This window comes from Osmia lignaria, chromosome 14, assembly GCF_051020975.1.
Source record: "Osmia lignaria lignaria isolate PbOS001 chromosome 14, iyOsmLign1, whole genome shotgun sequence".
NCBI lineage: Eukaryota > Metazoa > Arthropoda > Insecta > Hymenoptera > Megachilidae > Osmia > Osmia lignaria.
In genome coordinates, this window is record NC_135045.1 from 11,294,061 (window position 1) to 11,314,960 (window position 20,900).

The following is a 20,900-nucleotide window of genomic DNA, read 5'->3' on the forward strand; positions in this document are numbered from 1 at the left end:
TGCTTTTCAGCCGGCCCTGTTTGTATAGGTGCACGCAGGCCATCCAAGGTCTCCGCTTCTTTCTTTCAATTCTTTTGCCCTCTCGTTTCCTTCCAGAAGATCTTTCTTCTCGTTTTCTTCAGCTTGGCCTATCCTACTAACCGGTCCGAAAACGTTCGCCCACAAACAACACGTGGTGACTACAATTTATGTTCGCTTTTGCTGGCCCGCTTTTTCTTATTTTCCTCTGTTTTTCCAAGAATATCGTATTTTCGTAACTATCCAATTTTGAACTGCCTTTGAGAAATCAAAGAACATAATTTACAGAACATATTTTTGTATACTGCATTGTAAATTTATTTGAAATTTTAATAAAGAATCAGAGAAAAGATAATCGAAAAAATAATGGAAATTGTTTATAAAATAATTAATATTTAATGGGAGAAGGTGATAACCCAGCTTATCAGTAGGATTTAAAATTGAAAATTGAAACTTATCTATATCTGTTTGACGATATGACTAATTTCTTACTAACTTTGTTCTGTACACACAACGTCTAACAATTCAATTCTTTCATAAGAATTTTTTTCAAAACGAAAATACATGCATGCAACTCGTTCGTATCAATATCTTTCAACTAGAAACAATTGAAGTTTCAATATCAATAAGACCATCGAAGAGATCCTTCGACCCCTTTGTCTTCAGATAAATTACACCGCAGCGATGCATACATACACTACCTACCAAAAGTATAGAATCATCTTATTCAAATTTAAATTTTATCATATGAGTTATATAAAATAATATTTAATTTACCGAGGTGGGTACCAAATATATGGTCACTATTTTTATTTATAGAAATAATTTTTGGGAAGGAAAGATTTTCTATAAGATACTAAATAAAAGTAATTAGCCCTCGAACCCTTGAACCAATTTACAAAACATATTAAAGTTAAATGTCTAATTTTTAAACGAAAGGGTTTCATATATTAGAAAAATAATTTTAAAAGGAACAGTGTGAAATTTAGAAATAATAAAAAATAAAAATTACGGCTCTCTTCATAGTCCGCCATCCGAAGTTTAAGCACTAAGAAAATTCAATTATTTCCAGCCACTTTTTATAAATGAATTTCATTTATCAATATAAATAAGTGGTCTCATACTTTTGACCGATAGTGTATATACGTATCTGCGATTTATCATGGCGAATGCTTGATCGTCACGCTTCTCGCTTGTTTCCTCGTTGAAATTCCCGGCGCGGAGCACCGCTCGCCGTTTCTTCCCCGATTCTTCAACGTTATCCCGCGCGGTCCTCTCGAATCTATCTTACGACGAGCAATAATTACGAATTACCGTCTGATAATCGCTAATTTCGCGTAATGGCCGTGACTTATCTTGCAACGGACAGGCTCACGCTCGAAATCAAGTCATTCGCGTTGCATTACGATCGTATTATGATTACCTCGCGCAGTAATTTGCGAGCGGCTGCAATGCCTCTTCATGGGCCGCAACGTTTTGCAACTGGCTTGCATTTATCCGTTGCTTGCTCTCTATCATTGCTGCTCTTTGTGCCTCGAGGGATCATCAATGCTTTTTGCAACAGACAACAGTAAATGGGCATTACTCGACCCCGGACACATTGTGTATCTCTTACTTTCTCGTATTTCCATGATTCGCCTTTTCTTTCCTTCTTCCTCATCGCGAATTCTGATTGGCCTGTCCGATCAAGGTTGCCTAATTATCGCGGCGATGCGAAATCGAGGTCGATTTTACTTTCGAGACCGTTTTCTCTGTTTCTGCGAAACAAATGTTTGCAGAAAATTGATTTATATTTAATGATAATGTTTGATTTGGTGATTGATATTGATTATGATCGAGCATTCAGGCTATAGAAATGTATTTGATCTTTATTTTTTATTTTCAATAAATAAAATTATAAATTTTTAATTCAAATTTAAAAGAAAAAAATAAGAAGGGCCTCTTCTGTTTCCTTAGTAGTCAGGAAATGTAAAGCCAATTAAGTATAATTCTAATTGTAATAAAAGCATGATTTCTAGACAGAAGAAATAATTATTTCTTTCCTAATACCTATATTTGTGTTATAGTTGCAAAATACCGTAACAAATTTACAATATTATTCATAACAGGTGTCTAAATGATCAACCCCTTTATCTCATTTAATTCAAAAAATATCTGCTGTGGTTTTGGAGAAAATAGTTTGCAACACTACTTGGCCCACCCAGCACAGTCAAAGGGATCAATAGAATATAAAATTACGCCCAAATTGCCAGCACCCGAGAATGCAACTCCAAAGTCGCAGTCATTCATTCCTTGAACCAGCATTCAAGTCTCCGCAGCGCGATTAAATTACAAACCTTCCCCGAAATCCAAGTCGACGAATTTTTCTCGATCAATTTGGTAAAAGGAAACGCAACAGTTGCGCCCCGTAGGCATACCGCAGGGCGAAGGAAAAGGGTTCGACCCCTGCGGAAGAAAAAGCAAACTCATCGTCGCATAATTTGCGGCGCGCGTTGCTAACCCGCCATTCCTCGAATTCGATTAAACGACGAACGTATAATTTCCGAATCCACGTTGTCGCCGACTGAATGGGGGAAATAAAAAAGCGGCAATTTCTTTTCCCCTTTCTTCGTACGCCGCCGCCTCCTCTTCGCAACACCCCGTCGCGAAAGAACGATGGAAAAATCGCTCGAGTCTCGTGTTACCATCGGGAGGAACGTTTCGAGAGAAGGCCGGATGCCTGGCGACCGGAAGTAAATATTATTCCTGTAGGTGCATCGTGCTCGCCGTTCTCCTAAACGAACGCCACAATGCGTCGATTGTATGCGTTCCACGTCCATTCACCGGCACGAAAGTTCGCGTAGCCGCTCGAAAATTCGCTTCGTGATCCTGTCGAAGGTGAAACGACGCGGCGGAGGAGAAGGACGACGGGGAGGTGGAAGGAGAAGGAGCTATTTTTCGAATTTCCCAGTACACAGCGGAGATCGAAAAGTGCTTCTACCTTTTGTTGAGACGTCCACTCGGATTCTTCTCGCGAAACGGTTCGCTGGAGGACCACGATTACCGGTGCTTTCTTCCTTCTCCTATCGCTCGCTCATCTCTTCCGGCTCTTTTAACGTGCATTCGTTCAGTCTTCTCTTCGTGACTCGCAATCGTGACGGGATGCTCTTTGATGACAGCTACGCAGCCGGATTCCAATTGTTTTCTTTCCCTTTCTTCTCCATTCTTTCTGTCTTCCTCTGAACGAAAGACGAAGCTTATTTTCTGTCTTATCGGCTTCCGATGGAGTATTAGATATTTGGAAAATTTTGTTTTATTTATGAAGGATTTTTTCGTTTAGTGGTGAAAATTAGATTCCGAGTTCTATTCAATTAACCCTTTCACAATTGCATCATTAATATCTAATTAATTCACATTTTCTAGAAATAAATTATTTAAACATTTTTTAAGTATTCTAAAGTACTGACGATAAAAAGGAAATACGTGTCCAGTATTTTTGACTGAACAAAATTGAGAATGGATGATGTTTCTCCAGAATCGGAGCAAAAACGATCGCTTCGAAGAAGAAGGGGAGCAAAGAGGAAAGGAGGGGATGGTTCATGGTGGCCACCCCTACTGGACGAGTCCATTTTCCTCGACGCGGGGGTGTCGACTACGTACTAGGCCCTACGACTAGGTTTTCGACGTCTACGTGGAATTCCAAGAAGGGAAGATTTATTTTTCTGAAGAGGATGCCTAATGGCGTGCCACGAACCGAGAAACTCTAAAGTGGCTGAGTTACGACCTTGTAACAGAGGCTTCCATGACGTCGGCATCGATTCACTATTCTTTCTTTTTTTCTTTTTTCTTCTTTACTCTTGCTACCACCTTTCGCGAGGTTTCGTCCTTCCAACTGGTTTTTCCAAAAATTCGTTCAAAGGGGTGCGTCCTGTGTCGCCACCCTGCTGGCTGCAAAAAAAGAACCGGACGGGTGGTCCTCGCGATCGACGCTCGTCTCAAACGGCAAAACAGTGTGTTATCTATTCTTCTATTAATAGATCTTTGTCTGTGAAACCAATTCACGCTTTCCTTCATTTTTTAGCCCATTTGAGTTAATATACAAGGTGTTCCATAATATAAGTCACTCACTGCTGGGAATTATTTTAATTTATGAATTTCAATTTCTACAACATTTGTTAGAAACTGAGTAAAAAGAAATATTATTAATAAATAATATTGCTTCTCTTACTCTGTATCTTTTTCACCATAGTAATATTTTCAATATCTTCCTTATGAGAGGGAATTTATTTTCCAAGTAACGTATACTAAATCGTTGCCAAACGATTTGAACGCACCTTTTTCCCCCTGGAAGCGTCACATTCCTCCATCGTGGTGTCCCGTGAAATCCTGCAGTGGCCACGGCGTGTTATCCCGCAAGAAGCGAGTAAAAAAGCGCGCGAATGAAGCGGAGAGGAGAAGCGATCGAGTCGAACGGGGTGAGAAGTAAAGAGACACTTTGCGTTTCTTCGAAAGTTACGATATTAAAATGTTGCTCGACGTTTAAGCACCCCCATCGGCAGACTTTCGATCTCAAACGTAAGCCGGGCTACAATGTAAATAAAACGTTTGCCTTCAATAAACTTCGAGAGACGAAGAAATAACGAGCCAGGGTGGAAGAAAACTTGAGGAGACGTCTTGTAATTTAACGTAGGAAAGAAACCGGTTTCCCGCAAAACACCGAAACGAGTCTTCTCTCGTTCATCCACCGTCTCGCAGACAGAGACAAAGAAAGAAACAAAGGAGAAAACGAGCCAGAGAGGACCGGGAGAAGAAAAGAGAGAAAAAAGAAGACGAACAAGACCATTTCTCTCGGTCGCTGGAAAAGCGAACGAACGTTTTTCGAAAAGCACGTACGAACGAAAGATGGCGGCTTTTCCACGGGGGTGAAACCTGTTGCCAAAGCCTTCACCCCTCCTCTCGCAGCCGTTCTAAGCTTCCATGGCTCCTTATCCACATCTTTCCTCGCCCCGCTCCTCCCTCAACAGTGAACGCTTTTGAAATTCTCCATCGTCACTGCTAGAACCAACTGTGCCACGAAACCCTGATCTTCCGTACAGTTTTTGGAATAAAATCGTTCCTTTATATCCTAAATTCACTGTTCCACCCCCTTCTTTAATTTGGTGGTGGACTATAGGGCAATTACAATAATTTAAAAATGTGGCAACAATTATTTTGTGATTAAAATCAGTGAGATAATTATCTGTAATTATCTTGTATCATGTAATGAACCTTTGTAAATACAGAGTGACCAATAAAATTGTTAATATTAAATGTTATTTAAAAAATTACAAAATTACACAGCTATCTAAATGTCTTTCGAATACACTTTTTTCCTTAACAATTGGAAATTGTAGTTTGTGTTAATTTATTGTGTTATTTGGAAGATTCGTAAGGGATGATTGATTGCACGAAACACAGGCCAGTTATTAAAAAGCTATCACTGAGAACGAATATTTTTTATTCGAGTAAAGATTCGAATAAGTGAGCTGACGAGTGTCTTTAGTAACTGATTATGTTTTTTCTCATCTTCAGATGGCTTCTAATGGGTTCTTTTATGAGCTTTCAACTCAACTTGTATGATTAATTCTCCCTGCAGTATAATACACCTTCGAATTGAGAAATGTTAAATGTAACTATCCATTTGTTTATCAATTATTTCAAATTATAATTTTCAGTAACCTAAATTTTATAGTATTTGAAATATCAACCACTTCGCCCTTCTTTCTATAGACTCGAACAAGTAATAAAACTACCACGTTTAAAATAATTTAATTATTTTATATTAAAATTCTCAGTAATACAAAAATTTCAATTGGATTATAATAATTTTACAATATCCTAGAAAGGAACAATCAAAAACCTCTTTTCAAAAGGCTCAATAGTTTGGAATCAACAATCAATAAATTCTCAACACAAATCTCACTGACATTCCAAAAAAGAGCCGCAAAAGAAAAAAGATGAAAATAAAAAAGGTGAACAGCTCAGAGATCGCACGCGCGGCGTTTTAACGGCGCGCAAAGAGGGAAGCAATTAAGCTTTCCCCTGATTTATTTCAGGCATAAATAATTTTGTAGAAGTACTAATTATCGCCATCGCTTTGAATCGATATCCCTTCCCACTCTTTTGCTTAACGAATACACGCGCCATCTCCGTCTCTCTGGCCGTCGTTTGGCTCAAGATGAAAGCACCCGCTTCTGCGTGGCCAAACTTCCCGTGAAGCGATAAATTTCTAGAAACAATAGGAAACTCCCGGGCTAGACAATAGAAGAAATATATGTACTGCCTAGAATCCTCTTGCTTCACCATCAACGGAAGCGTGGCTTCGAGTTTATTTCGTGGAAAGAAAGAAAAAAAAAAAAGAAAGAAAGAAAGAAAGAAAGAAACCGTGGCTGAAGGGGTGAAAAAGAAACGAACCAATTCTAGCGTTTCTCCCTCGACAAGTGTGTCCCGTAGATTCGCTGTAAAGATTGCGAACTGTTAGAAACACTTCTGAAAAATAAATGGTAGCCTTGATCCTCTTTGAAAGCGATCCGAGTGTCGTCGAGAAGGAGAATCTTCACGTATGAGATCTTGAAACAACGAATGCGATGCTACTGATAATATTTCCAGCGTTTTGTAAATGCTTTATCCGAGAAAATTTATAATGTTGAGATACTTATCGAACAGCTTATTTCCATATTCGGTACATAAACAACAGTTTATTACTGTTTTATGTCATGTTTGATAAAGTGAGGATGTATTATGGGGTAGGAGGTTTATTTTTGTATAAATATATTCTATCGACAGAATTTTTATGATTTTTAATTCTAGAAAAACCGAGGATAGTATGTAACAATTCTAACGCTTTCTCCCCTACCCCTTGAATAGCGGAGTTGGACTCTCTCCATGGTCCGCCGTCCGACATAGGTGAAAGTAAATAACCTTTGGAAAGTTTTGGGATAAAGGGGATAATGTATTTTTAATATTTTTTATAATAATATATTGGTGAGCCCCCTCCCTTCTAGAATTAATATTTCTTTTGTCAATAATGATGTATTTTATTTTAGTAATTTTTAGTGCATTCACCCTATAATTGTCTTTACTTTTTCTTCCACTGTCATGATTGCAGGAAATTGTTCGTTCGCGTGTATTATTCATTGGAGAGTCTCCTTAACGGAATGCATGATTGGTCCAAGTGAAAACGAAATATGGCCAGAGGAAATTAGCATTCCTCGAGTTTCGGGCATGACGTGCGTTCAAACGCTGACCGACACGTAGAATTCGTCTCTCCATGCCATTTCAATCTTCTCACGGATTTCCGAGAAAATATTAGTGTACACACGACGAAAGTCTTGCATTTCACGGATTCGAAATGTTTCGTGGAACACGGTGCCGTATTCACTAGCGACGCGTTGCTATACGAAGATTCGTCGATTTTCTACTATTCAAAATAATGGGAAACGTCTGTTGAACGTCAGTCAACGTCAGTCCACGTTGCTCCACCCCCGTGGGCCGGTGGACGGTTGAGAAAAAAAAAAGGGCACAACAAAACACGGAAATTATCTATCTTTGGCCGAGGCTGGTCCGTTCCGACAATGGAGCCGAATTAGTCTGGCACGTTAATTACACCTTGCTGCCGGATGACATGTAGCCAGTCGATAAATAACAAAAGACACAAAGCTTCGTTTCTCGCTCGCTTTCATTGAGACTATAATTAATTTGAAAAACGATACCAACTCGTTGTTTTGTAATTTCGAAACACGAAGGAGGAGTTGTTATAAAACAATTGCTTCGAAACTCCAAATTTGGAAATTTCTTGAATTTGAAATTTTCTTTGTTTTCAACCCCTCAGAATGCATTATCATTAGTTAATTGGAGATTGATTTTGAAATTTGTAATTCAAGGCTAAACAAAAATTTTTTTCTAGTAATCAAATAAAATAAAATAGAAAAATAAGGTTCTATAAAAATTGTCATACTCTTACAATAGCAGCTCCAGCAGAAATATATCATTACTCTAGAAATGGAATGCAAGGGATGACAGCTAATTAAAAAAATGAAAATGTATTCTTCCAGAAAGGCTAATGTAATGAAACAGAAAGTTGAGAGTCCGCAAATATTTTTGAACGAAATCATTAACAATTGAAGATTGATACTGTAACAATGGAACGTAAGAGAGGACAGTGGAAGAAAAGGAATCGCAGCCGAGTAGAAATGTGTTTTTCCAGCTACCCTAACGACCACGGTGGAAGACAAATGGAAGAAGACGTTAATTACACGAGGTCCCTGAAAATGAATTTAACCAGGTCGGGGATATCTGCAAGCGAGATCTGTTAAAGAGGGAAAGAGGCGTGTCCGCTTCTTGCGTTACTCGTAGAGTTCCGACAGTCTCCTGCTGGGAACATCGACACGCTGCGTTTCGCCAAATAGTTTCTCGAAAAACTGCCAGCACACTTGCTCGGCGAAGGAATAACAGCCAGGTAGACGAGCGAAACTAAAGCAGAGGAAAGTCTCACCTGTCCTCGATTTTTTCCCTCTTTGCGAACAGGACGGATGATCGATCATTGAAAACGAGGGGAGAACGCCAGGCTGAGCGTTAACGAATGATCTCTAAATTTCTGCCTCGCGCAACAAACAAGCTTGAAACTTCCGCTTTCCATGGAAATCGAGCTGCTCAAACGATTTCCGTGATACGCGAAGAACAAGCGGATTGACGTTTGATCGGTTATAAAAGCGACGAGGGAGAAGTTTCACTGATATCGCAGTTTATGCTTCGATCTCTGAACGTTCTCCGTTTAGCAGAGACGAAGTTGAGTTGTAGAATCAATTTTTCATCTCATTTTTCATCGTTTGATGTAGCGAACTGTAGTGAACGAACGAGCAGACTAAATTTTTCAATAAATTAATTTAAAATGGAAACAATGATATTCGAACTTTTCTCAGTGTCGGATTAAGGGTAGGTCTATGAGGAGCTATAGCTCCGAATCTACTATGCAAGAGGCCTAGTTACAAGCCTTCCATTTATGATGATAACAAATATTAGATGATAATCTAAATATTATTTCACTCCATTTAGAATAAATTTCAGTTTTTGAACCAAGTTTATCAAGTAATGGGATCTCCCGAGTTATAATAGCCTGGAGGCCCTAGAAATCTTAATTCAGTCCTGACATTTCCAAATTTACCAATATTAAAATAATTCAAAAAATAATCTCAGTTATCGACAACTAAAATTAACAAAAATTCAAGTATAATAAAAAAAAGTTTTAAAGGCACTATCCAATAAATGATTGAAATAATAAATTTAATTTATAATTCAACTCTCTATTCCCCCGTAAATTAATGATCATTTTATAGATCCTAGTACAAGAAATAAGTTTATGAAGCAATGAGACCGTCTAAAGTTTAATAGCCCCGAGGCCTCAGAAATTTTAATTCAGTCCTGACATTTCCAAATTTACCAATATTAAAATAATTCAACAAATAATCTTTGTTATCTACGAATAAAATTAACAAAAATCCAAATATAATAAAAAAGGCTCTAAAAGTGCCATATTTTTTCACAAGCTTTATCCAATAAATAATTGAAATAATAAATTTAATTTATAGTTCGATTCTACACTCCCTCAGAAATAACGATTATTTTATAGATCCTATTACAAGAAATATTATCAATAAACCTTCATAAGAAAAAAGATGCAGCATCGTTCCAGTTTAATGCCCGATGGTTCCCCAGGGTACGTTTCTCGATCACGCTGTTAACTAATGAGTGATCAGGGCCAGGGAACACGTGCAAAGCTCGAATCTCGCGTCTTTGCCTTCGGTTTCGATAGTCCCTCATTACTCGGCGAGTTCGAGTAACGACCTCGACGAGATCCCGAACGGTTTTTTGTATCGCGGGGTCGAAGTCTCTCTTGCCGCTGATCAGAATCGCGCGATAAGGTTCTCCCGGTACGTCGACGTCGTAAATTATGGCGATCGAGTTCGGTTCTCGGTGCTTCTCTCGTTTCTTCAGGATTCGAAGGTGAATATCTGCAGAGGATCCTTCCATCCTTGAGACGGGCCGGATCGAGGTACGAGCACTTCCCGCTGCTAGCGGGATACCGAGAAAATCCGCGTTGATATCTCTTTATCCGTCTTCTTTCACCTTCTTCATCTTCTCTTTCCTCCTCCTTCTTTTTCTTTATCTTTCTTACCCGTTCGCTCGCAGACCAGAAACAGAATATTTCTCAGCTCGAACCATTAAAGCTGTCGATAATCGACGTTGTAAACTGGGTAACGAGCGTCCAGCAGTTTGTTCAAGTTTATTGCAACCATGTAAATATATATTTGAGGAGTACGATAAAGATACTGGCTTCGTGGATATCCAGAAGAAGACTAAAGGTGTTTCGTGTTACTTTTTCTTCCTTGTGCTGATGATGAACCTTTATGCATCACTTTTCGTCATCAAAAATAAACAATTTTGTAAAATTTTATATTTATTCTATAGGGTAACATAAACAGTTGTTAAACTCTATAAAAAGTAGGGAATATTATATGTACGTATACATAATTACGTATATTTAAATAGCCCAAATACTTTTTGTTCCAAATACAATTATATTTTATTGTGAATCATTGTATAGAGGTCAACAACTGTTACTCTATGATACCTTCGTTTGTACTTATCATGGATAGAAATATTAAATAATACTTATGGATGTTAAAAAACTTGTAAAAATATTGAAAAACCATTAAAAATGTACAATGGTGTATAAACAGCAATGTTACCTTATATTAAATATTTAATAACAATCGTGGATATTAAAACACTTCTAAAATTATTTGAGAATAATTAAACATGTACAATGGTCTATAAACAACAAGTGGAGGAAGTGCGAGGATGTAGTCATCAAGGTGGAACTACATTTGCCTAATACGAAGACACTTTCATTTTCACTTGGCAGATTAGTTGGACGAGAGTGAAGAACAGATAGAAGAGAGAGAGAGGAAGAAGAAGACAAAGAAGTTCATTCCTAATGGCGTTTTCTTAATGAACGTTTCCTTTGTCTTGGTCAAACAACGGAGACTTAAGTCTACTTTACTAGGGACCTTGATAGTGAGATAAATAAATTCAGATTGTAGCGGCAAAAGATGTTAAAGAAGAGATGCATTAATTACGACATAAATGCAATTTTTTAGAGTTTAAATGAGTAAAGTTTTTTTTCTTATTTTGTAATGAAAATTGTAAAATTTCCTTACTCTACAAATACTGAAATTAAAACTATGTATTTTTATAAAATAAAAGTGGATATTGAAATATTTATTGGATGTTTCTTGTTCATTTCTTGGATTCTAATTATAAATTCCATTTCTTTGCAATCTCTGCTTCCCAGTCTTACCTCGATCAAAAATGTCACGTCGAAACAAAGACCATCTTCCAATTACAATCTAACTATCCAACAACCAAATAAATGTTTCAAAAATATTATTGCAATGTCTTTTAACAAACTTCTTCATCAGATATTGTAAAAAACTTTACTTGAAAACCATGTGAATAATTTAGGTACATAGTTGCAAGACTGTTACAGACACCATTGTAATATTGGCGATACAGAACCATGCCTAATTTTACAAAAAAGCAGGAACCAAAATCGACTAATCAATGATTCAACTTGAAAGTTCAATCATCTGTAATTTATACCCATGAAGGCTGAATTGCAACAAAAAAGAAATAACTATTATATACGATAATTATCTCTAGACTATCAATGCCAGGATCTGAGGTATTAAATGCAAGATGATCAAATTTCATCCTATTAATTCATTTTTTATCATAAACATGATTTTGAGATTTAAGTACTTAGCAGAATAATAATCAGATTATTGGTAAAAAATATTTAATTACAAAATTCATGGTTCTCAAAACATTAAAGTATTGTGTTAAAAAATCAATAGTTCTTGAGATATTTTACAAACCATTGAATTTTTTATTCAGTATATGTATATAAAGAAAGAACCATTATTGACCCTCGTATCTTCTCTACCTACAAAAATTCTACGTTTCAGTAAAATCTTCCTCAAAATCAAGTAAAATTAATTTTAAATGTTTTAATTAAGTTCCGTAAAAAATGTACAAGTTATCCAGATGCTCTACCATGTATATTTCACACAAATCTAAATTGCAGTTCAATTAACTAAATCTCAAACTTGCGTTGAATAAAAAATCTGTTCCCTAATGGACTCGCACAGTAAAACAAGAGAACGAAATATCCTACGGTCGACCCACGAATAATTCACGTGGCCGGGGTACTTTTAAAAAGATCCCGCCCTCAAAATCTCGTCCGAGAGAGCTCATTTCACCGACGAAAATGAGCAACGTCCAACGAAATATCGTCCAGCATCCCCAATAAAAGTTCCAAGTGGAAAGGACGTGCTATAGCGACTTGTCAGTTGTCACGGTTGCTGCTGGAAGGATTGGCACACTGACACAGTGGCGTGTTGCATTATTAAACCGGCAAGAGCGAGCCCAAGGACACGGCCAGAATTGGCCCCAAGCAAAAATTAGCCGGCTGTCGCTCAAGCGTGGAATTAACTCGCGAGCGGAGGCGTCCTTCGAACGACTGGCCGTTCTTCTCCGCTCGAATTCTCCTGCTGATAATTGCCGGAAGATCAACGATTCCGCGGTTCGGATATCATTTTCACCATTTATTCACCGAAAGAAAGGTCTTAATCCGATGGATGAATCATTTACGACCCTGTACTTGATTATAATTAAAATATTCTTCAAAATTTGGCAAATCTACGAAAGTAATATTAGAATGTAAACCATTCCTATATTTTATTTTTAAGGATCGTTATTCGATTGATATAAAAATTATGTAATTTTGTAATTTATAATATGTATACTTGGCGTTTTAAAAATCACCATAAATAAAGGGTGTAAAGAGTTTCAATCTTCCCTCGCAACCGATATTTTGATCTTATAAATAACTTGAAGAACGTCGCGACAAGAAATATCCCTCGTAAGTAGTATCGACGTATTTTGAATGCAGGCTGAGAGAAAGGGTATCAAGGATAGAAAAGAGTCGAGTGAAAACAGGAAGTGAAGAAAGGATGGTCCGTAGAACCATCTTCCAGGTCCACGTTTCTCGACCCTATCTAATTCCCCCTCTTTCTCCCTCCCTTTCGCTGCTCTTACCTTCACTCTCACTCTTTGCTTTTATCTTCCCTGACTCTGATCATCCCCCTCTCTCTCTCTCCTTCACCGTGTCGTCTTCCGTCCTCTGTATCCATCCACCTGCTTCACCCTTCTCTCTGGCACGCTACCACCCTTCGCCGGCACCCTCGCGAACCATTCTAGCTATCCAACCCCCTTTGGATATCTCCATACGCCACTTACCGAGCTCAGGATGTTCTCCGTGCTTACGTGCGTAGAATCTGTAAGCACTGATAAGGTGGCACCATTATATTCTCGGTTTATTTGCATTAAGATTGTAATTTAGAGAATCTTTCGAACTGATAGCTGCTAGCGATCAAGCGAAACGGAACGTGGGAGTGACTGTTATTCGGATAATCGTACCTTCGAATCGAGATGTCTTTCATACTTTATTGCGAATTGCATACAGAAATTTATTATAAGAGATATCATTATTGAAGCTTAGAAATTAAGAATTTATTACATAAATTTTTATTTCAAAATATAGAAATGAGTATTCAGATCGTTCGCACGAGGGTTAACCGATAGAATCTCGACTTCTCCAATCCAAACCGTGATTCAAGCTACGATAAATCCTCTACGTTCACCACAACCCTTTCACTTCAAGCTACATTTCTCACCATCCTCTCGATTAAAGACGCAAATACAGCCTCGACGACGCAAGATTTGATAAGAAACTAATCAAAGGACAGATTAATCGGGCGAAGAACGGCAAAGAATAATCCACCCACGTCGAATGCCCATCGAACCGGTCCCTCGGCACCTTCTTCGTTCGCGGCAAGCGTGCACTTTTCATCGTCCCCCGCGCGTCCAGTGATTAAGCGCAATAAGGCCGAAGTAATGTCGTGCGAGGGGGTTGAGAAAAAAAAAAGAGCGTGATAAAAAAAGAAACTTTCCTTATCGCGACAGAGGATCGGTTACTCGAGCTTGAGCGTCACTGTCCTCGGCCCGTTCTCCCGCAAGGGGTGGCCACCCTCGTCCGGCTGCAGAATGTTGTCGCTGGAGGCGGCAGCGACGATGGTCAGAGAAAACGGCACGTCCACGCGAGACAGGGAGCTCGACGAAGGAAAAAGAGCGAGAGATATGGGGTGGCTGGCGACCAGCTAAGGGGGTGGACTTTAGAGTCCGACCAAGGGGAGCCAACGACTAGATGGCGAAGGGGCAGCGAGAATTTACGCCCGCCAGTGAATTCCTACAGGACCTCATATCACACGCGCGCACGCATCAACCTACACACACACACACACGTACATACGCGTGTACATAGCTAAAGGCGTACGCACATGCGCCGATGGTGTACAGAGAGGAAAATTCTCACGCGTTCGTGAATTGCGCCTGGACCTACCGAAGGGAATCCATAAATTCTGTAACACATGGACCAACGGAATTTTGTTAAGGTTCTTATGATTTGCGCGTTTTTATTAGCACGCTGTACTGTTTCTGACCTATGCTGACACGTGTACAATGCCGGGCACGCTGCCCTTCCCTAGGGAAAAGGATGTTGAAGGAGAGACCTTAATATTTGAGAATTATTGCACATTACTGGGTTAGGTTACAGAAGATAAGTATTCAATTTCAAGGCGAGGTAGTTCGTTTATGTAATAAACAACCATTAGATATTCCTTCCTTTTTTCAAATATTTCATTATTTGAGCCGTTTAATGCAAAAGTAGTGTTAGTCAATTTTTCACCTATTTAGTTTAACACCGTATCTCGAAAGCTGGAGCATCATTCTGCTTTTTGCTTCACGGATAGCAAAATATGTAAGTAAAACCGTCTATGTGCAAAAATGGTGTAAATTCGTAGAACATTCTATAAAATAATTATATACCTTAGTTTTCGAGGAAATGGCATTATTATTTTAAGGGATTTCTAGTGATTTACATGCAAAAGATGTAACGTTCTTTGATACTACTGTATTTTACCTTTGCATTAAATGGCTCATTTCTGTTATCTATAGCTCCAAAAAATTAACACGAGTATTTCTAATTAGATAAGTAAAAGAATTCTTAATAATATGGTTAAATTCTATGAAATAATGAAAAATGAAACTGAAACTAATTCTAATAGCATCGCGAAAGGGAATAATTCAAAAATTTCTTGAAAATTTAGAAATATCAAATTAATTTGTCCTCCTAGTAGAAGGTTAATAAAATATTAGTTTCTTGATAGGAGCACACGTCTTCGACGAAGAGAACACATTTTCCGTGATAATTCCGTAACGATGTTAACTCTGCGTACGCTCGTTACCGAAGTTAAATGTCAATAAACATTCGAGCAGTCGAGGATGCCGAGGCACCTTGACGTTGGACCAAACAGAAGCGGCAAAGCAAGGCGCCAATCACGCGCGAAGACAAACACCGGCTACGGACCATCGCTGATTGCCGAGGAAGTCCTTCCAGGACCTTGTATTCCTGCTGGTAGGCAATGCTCAGCGCCGCGGAGGACAACGTACCCTGAATACGAAATCAAAAGGCGTCCGAGAACGCGCAAGTTCTGCACACCACCCTCCCCGAAGTTCAAACATTCGCCTAAACGCGGTTCAACTATACACTTGCTTTAAGATGACCTGGCAATTATCGAACGTCCCCTTTGAGTCTAGCACAAATTCCAAAAATTTCAAACGAATCGCCTAGTTTTATTCACAATAAATTTAAGAAAATAATATTTCTAGAGCTCTATGGAAGAAAAACACTCGAGGACACGAAGAATCAACTTATCGCGGGGTGTTCGGTTCGGCCGATTTGATTTCAGGGCGTGACGTCGAAAGAAGCTGATATCGAGGGATGTGTTTCGCTTGTCCAAGCCACGGCCTCGTGAATATTCCAAGCTCTAAAAGCTTCTCTTTCCCCTTTCTGCCCGCTCTACTTGCCCAGATGTACGACGAACGGAGGGTCCATCACGTCCATAACAAGCTACGTCCCTCTCTCTCTCTCGCACTCTACCCTTTTCACCTCGCCTCACCCGCCTTCGTCTTTTCTCTTTACTCCCTCGTTCGAGGCATCTCTCTCGCACCAGCCTCTCTAGGCCTCCTCGAGGAGAGCTCTCAAAGGGTCCAGGGCTATGGAGACGTTGGCACCAGGGGAGTGAAGCAGCCAACACACAGAGAGGGCAAGAGAACGGAAGAGATGAGACGGATGGATGGAGGAAGCGAGATGGATAGAGGAACAAGAGGAAGAGGGGCTACCTACCGCGCCTACGTTAGGTAAATTCGGTGTAACTCGAGGGGATGAGGATAAGAGGAGCTTCCCGTCGAGGGAAGAGGAGATCGAAAGTAAGAGAGAAAAGGGAGATGCTTGGTCAGACGAAGAGAGAATTCGCTAGGAGGAGACCATCGCCCACAGGGGTGGACCAGTGATCGATAGCCACACACTACGTCCGCCACCACCTTCACAGGCCTGGACTCTTCCTACGTTGGATAATTCTGCGAGCTTACGTACTCGACCATAGCTACACACCGTTACTTGAAAATTTGCATTCTAAAACCGTGCTGTTGCAGCTCGATGCTTCCAATCGTTTGTAATCGAACAACTTTGTATACGTGGCCAATAGTTTGCGATACGAGTGAGGTCAGCCAGATCCTGTGGCTCGAAATAAGACGAAACTTGAGAATAATAAAATTTCATTGAAAAATTATTCTTTGAAAAAAAGAACCTATCTAAAAATCAATGTGATTGTCTTTGTCAGTGTCACGACACTATATCAGTAAGAAGTCTGAATCTGTAAGAAGATTCTATGTCAAATATTTTATGGTCCAGGCATCAACGATAATGAATAAGGAAGACAAAAATTTTGTTCAACAATTTATCCAAAGAAGGAATTTTTCTCAAAGCAGTGTCTTCAGCATCGATATTAGAATAAATATTTTAAATAAAATAATTAAGTAAGATAATTCTTGTACCACGAATTACAATCCACGGTGTATTATCATTGTATCGTAGAATTCGATTTAATTCCATGGCAATAGAATACTCGGAAGATTGATCAACGTCGAGCAAAGAATTCTCAAAGTCCGTAGTTACTCGAGCGTTTCGTATCTCGAGTTTCTTTCAAATTTCCCCGAACTAGTTTTACGCAAAGCCCGGTGAAATACCATCGAATCATTAGTCTTCTTTGACAAGACAGCCACGAATGGACGGTGTTTGTTCAGGTGACAACGGGGATTAGAGCTCAGTTCATCGAGTCCCGATCCAGATTTTCTTTGCGCTCTGGCGACCATTTTCGAAATCGTTGAACATTAGCATCGACTGGCGTTCAGCCGGTCTAATCGGGATTTTCCCAAGCAAGGAATTCCCGTAATAATCTACAAAATCTCTCCTAACAATAATGCAGCCATTGTCTTAATAAATCGCTTCTTGTTTCAAGACTTTTTATTACAATTTACATCGTTAGAAAGCATTTGTTGTTCAATAGTGTATGAGCGAACGATACGAAAAACCTTTAAATATCCACAAATGGTACATTCACTTTATACGTACAGGATATCAGTGCATCGTTTAGTTACGAAATATTTCTTTGCTTCGCGTCATCCGCTCTTTTCTCCAAAGAGAACTGCACAAAAATTGCATCAACGACGGCCGCATTCAATCAAGACGCTTCAACGTCTAATTACTCCATCGTAATTCACGTTTAAACAACGTTAACCGCCCTCCGGACGGGACCGTCCACGATTTATCTCCTCTCTGATACAGTGGAAATTTTTTTTACGATGCGACCGAGCGCACTCTTTTCCCGCCAAGAGGCGTTACTTCCCGCCATTACGAGCCGCTAAGATTAACAGCAGCTTCCTGCTCGTCCGTTCGCCCATTCGACGTTCTTCTTTTTCTTTCCCCGGTGGTGCAACTAATTGCGACGATGCAGGCATATTTCTGCACGCACGGGCCGAGAAAAATGGCGTTCGCCACCTCCGACCACACTGCGACCTACCCCCCCTAGCCTTTTACCATCGTCAACCGAGCATTGTGTACTCTCCTTCGCCCTCGTCCTCGACAAGGACGCATTTTCGACCAACAACACGTGCAACCACTGTGCATGGAATATCTTTCTCGGTTCAACGCTATCTCCATGTTCTTTCCGTCTTTATTCTCTCCCGGCCTGATTCTACCCTTCGAGTTTCGCGTCACTTCGTTCCCGTTGTTCTCTCTGTTCCTGGCTTCCCGTTCGCTTTTATTGCGGCCAGTTTTCCCGCAGTTGCGGTGACGGGGCTTTCCCAAAATCGCGATTACCACAACCACGTGCTGCGCCCCGTCGCGGTGATTTATTTTTATTAGCCCGCCACGACGAAGCGTCTTCCTTTCTCATTATCGTCGTCGCGTTATTACGAAGCCCTTCTGCCCTTGCGTGGCCATCATAGGTCTTCAGTTGATATTCTGAATTATTGTCAACGAAGGGTTACTATTATAACTTGCGTATAAATAATTTGGGAATTATAATGAAAGAAGTAGGTTTTATAGACCATAGAAGTTTGTTATAAATGAAATTTTTTTACGGTTTTCCTTTTTCTTTATAATTAAATAATATTTCATTTTATTTAGAATAAATTTCAATTTTTGCACCAAGTTTATGGACCAAGGCCCTGGGGGTTCCAGAAATCCTAATCCACTCCTGGATGGAAGCAGTGAATGAAATTTAAAATTTCTAAGATACCTTTCAACAAAATTAAACTTTCAAGGTGAATGCCTTTTTTTCAGAAGAAAAAGAAAATTGCTATTTCCCTGGAAGTTTCGAATTCACCTCGAAGCTGTCGCGTCCCTACGACAAGTTTCCTTTGAAGCTGATTCATTGGGATCTCGTTTAAGGAATTATTTATACCGTGTCCAGAATCAACGAGGTTTGTATTCTAGAAGAGAGAGAGGAAAAAAAAAAAGAATCAAGAGGGAACTGGAATCGTCGCCTATACGGACGCGAATAAGGGACCGTGTCCCAGGAGTGCCACGATCCCTGGATTTGTTTGCCACCATCTACCCCCGGAAACGTGCTTTCGTGTAACAGAGTCAATTCCGATGGGGAAACGCGAAGGATTCGCGTTTTGTGTTCCGTCGGATATGGCTTGGACGCGAATTAATATTTACGAACGGGAGGATGCCGTGCTGGTAACTTCGTTTTGATTTTTAAAACGAAAAACATGTCGATGAATTATATTTCCTGAACTTTGTCTATGCAGTAACATCAGCCCTATTCTTCATTATTTATTCTCAATTTCATTCATTGGAACTTAATTTAATTATTTACTGTTTGAAATTAATTTAAAGAAAAATTACAGAATAATTAAATTAAAATCGTTCACTGCATTCGAGTGAAGAAAAGCTTCATTTTTTGCTAGCGAAAGAGCACCCTATCGCGATTGCTAGTGGGTGCAACGTCGCGACAAGGTGAACCAGGTGAGGGAAAGAGGGAATAGGTGAAAGATGCGGAAAGGCAGATAGAGAAAAACGTAGCCGGATGAATACAGCCCTGTAGATTCGGCATGGATTTCCAGCGATGGTAAAACCGTCACGATTTCCGTGCGATTGTCGCCGGTGAACGGTCGGACAAGCATTGTCCGTAAAGCAAGAAGAAGGGGCGCAGCGGGTGGCAAACGTTAGGAAATTCGTCCGAGGAGGGGCTGCACAGAGGTCAGGAGGGGGTGGCAAAAGGCTAAGCCGAAACCTTTTTCAAGGATGAAGGGCTCTCTCTCCCCTCTCCCCTCTTGGTGCATTGTACACCAAAGTTTCTCTTTCTGTTCCTTGCTAATTCTCTCTCTTTCACGCTTGCTGCTCGTGCACTACGCTTTGCCACCTTCTCTTTCGCTGCAAGTACGAATATACAGGGTGTCGTATAAATAGTACGAGCAGGTGGCGATATTAAAAGAAAATATGGAGTATAATATTTTTATAGAAGGATTTTTCTTTTTATCAGTTAATAATTTTAACTAAGAAATATTTGATATTCTGTTAATAATTAAGAGAAGAGTAAGTTTAACACTAGAACTACCAAACTAATCAGTGTGACTGATTGCAAGTTTTTTATTTTAAATTATAAATTTTATCATTTTTGTTGCAATGTATATTGCTGGAAATGTATACAAATGTATTTAATTTTCAAAATTATTTTTAATTTAAAAATAAGTGTACATCAAACGTCGATAGTTCTAGTGTTAATAGTTAAAAACATTTTTAAAGCTTCGGAAGAAAATTTATCTCCGCAACTACTTTGCTTTCTTTTGTAGTAAGTCTGAGAACAGTATAGTCTAAGTATCTGAGAATTGTTGAAACTTTTATGAAATTCTGCATGTAAAATTTTACGAGTGCCTTCAGTATAACACTTGCAATTGCAGTTAAGCTGTAAAGTTGTAACTATGATACTAAAGTGTGTAGCATGGTATGAACTGTGTTCTCTGATATTCTCAAATATCTTTCTTAGTCTTCTGTATTATGATTATTAATATTTCCATGATTCCGAATAATGGCAAAATATTTTACCATCCGTACAATATTAATAAAGAAAAGCGCTCTAAAAGTATTTCGTTTCTAATTTTTGCAACCCTTCCATTGTTTTCAATTGCAAGCGTGACAACGACGGAAAAGTCCACCGACTTTGAAACGAAAGGCAAACCGTGAGGTCGCGCGCGTGTCAATGGCCCCGCGCCAAAATTGCAGAAACACCGTCGAAGCCAGTGATGGCTTTTTGGTCGTTTTGCTTGATTTTTGG

General features: G+C 39.3%; 1 long non-coding RNA gene across 1 annotated transcript; it reads right to left on the bottom strand.

Moving 5' to 3' along the window:
- Window positions 1–926: 926 nt before the first annotated feature.
- On the bottom strand, window positions 927–1,766 carry LOC117609041 (uncharacterized). Its single transcript, XR_004582492.2, has 3 exons — window positions 1,634–1,766; window positions 1,442–1,569; window positions 927–1,300 (listed from the first exon to the last, which is right to left on the bottom strand). It is a non-coding gene; the product is annotated as an uncharacterized LOC117609041 (long non-coding RNA).
- Window positions 1,767–20,900: the final 19,134 nt, after the last annotated feature.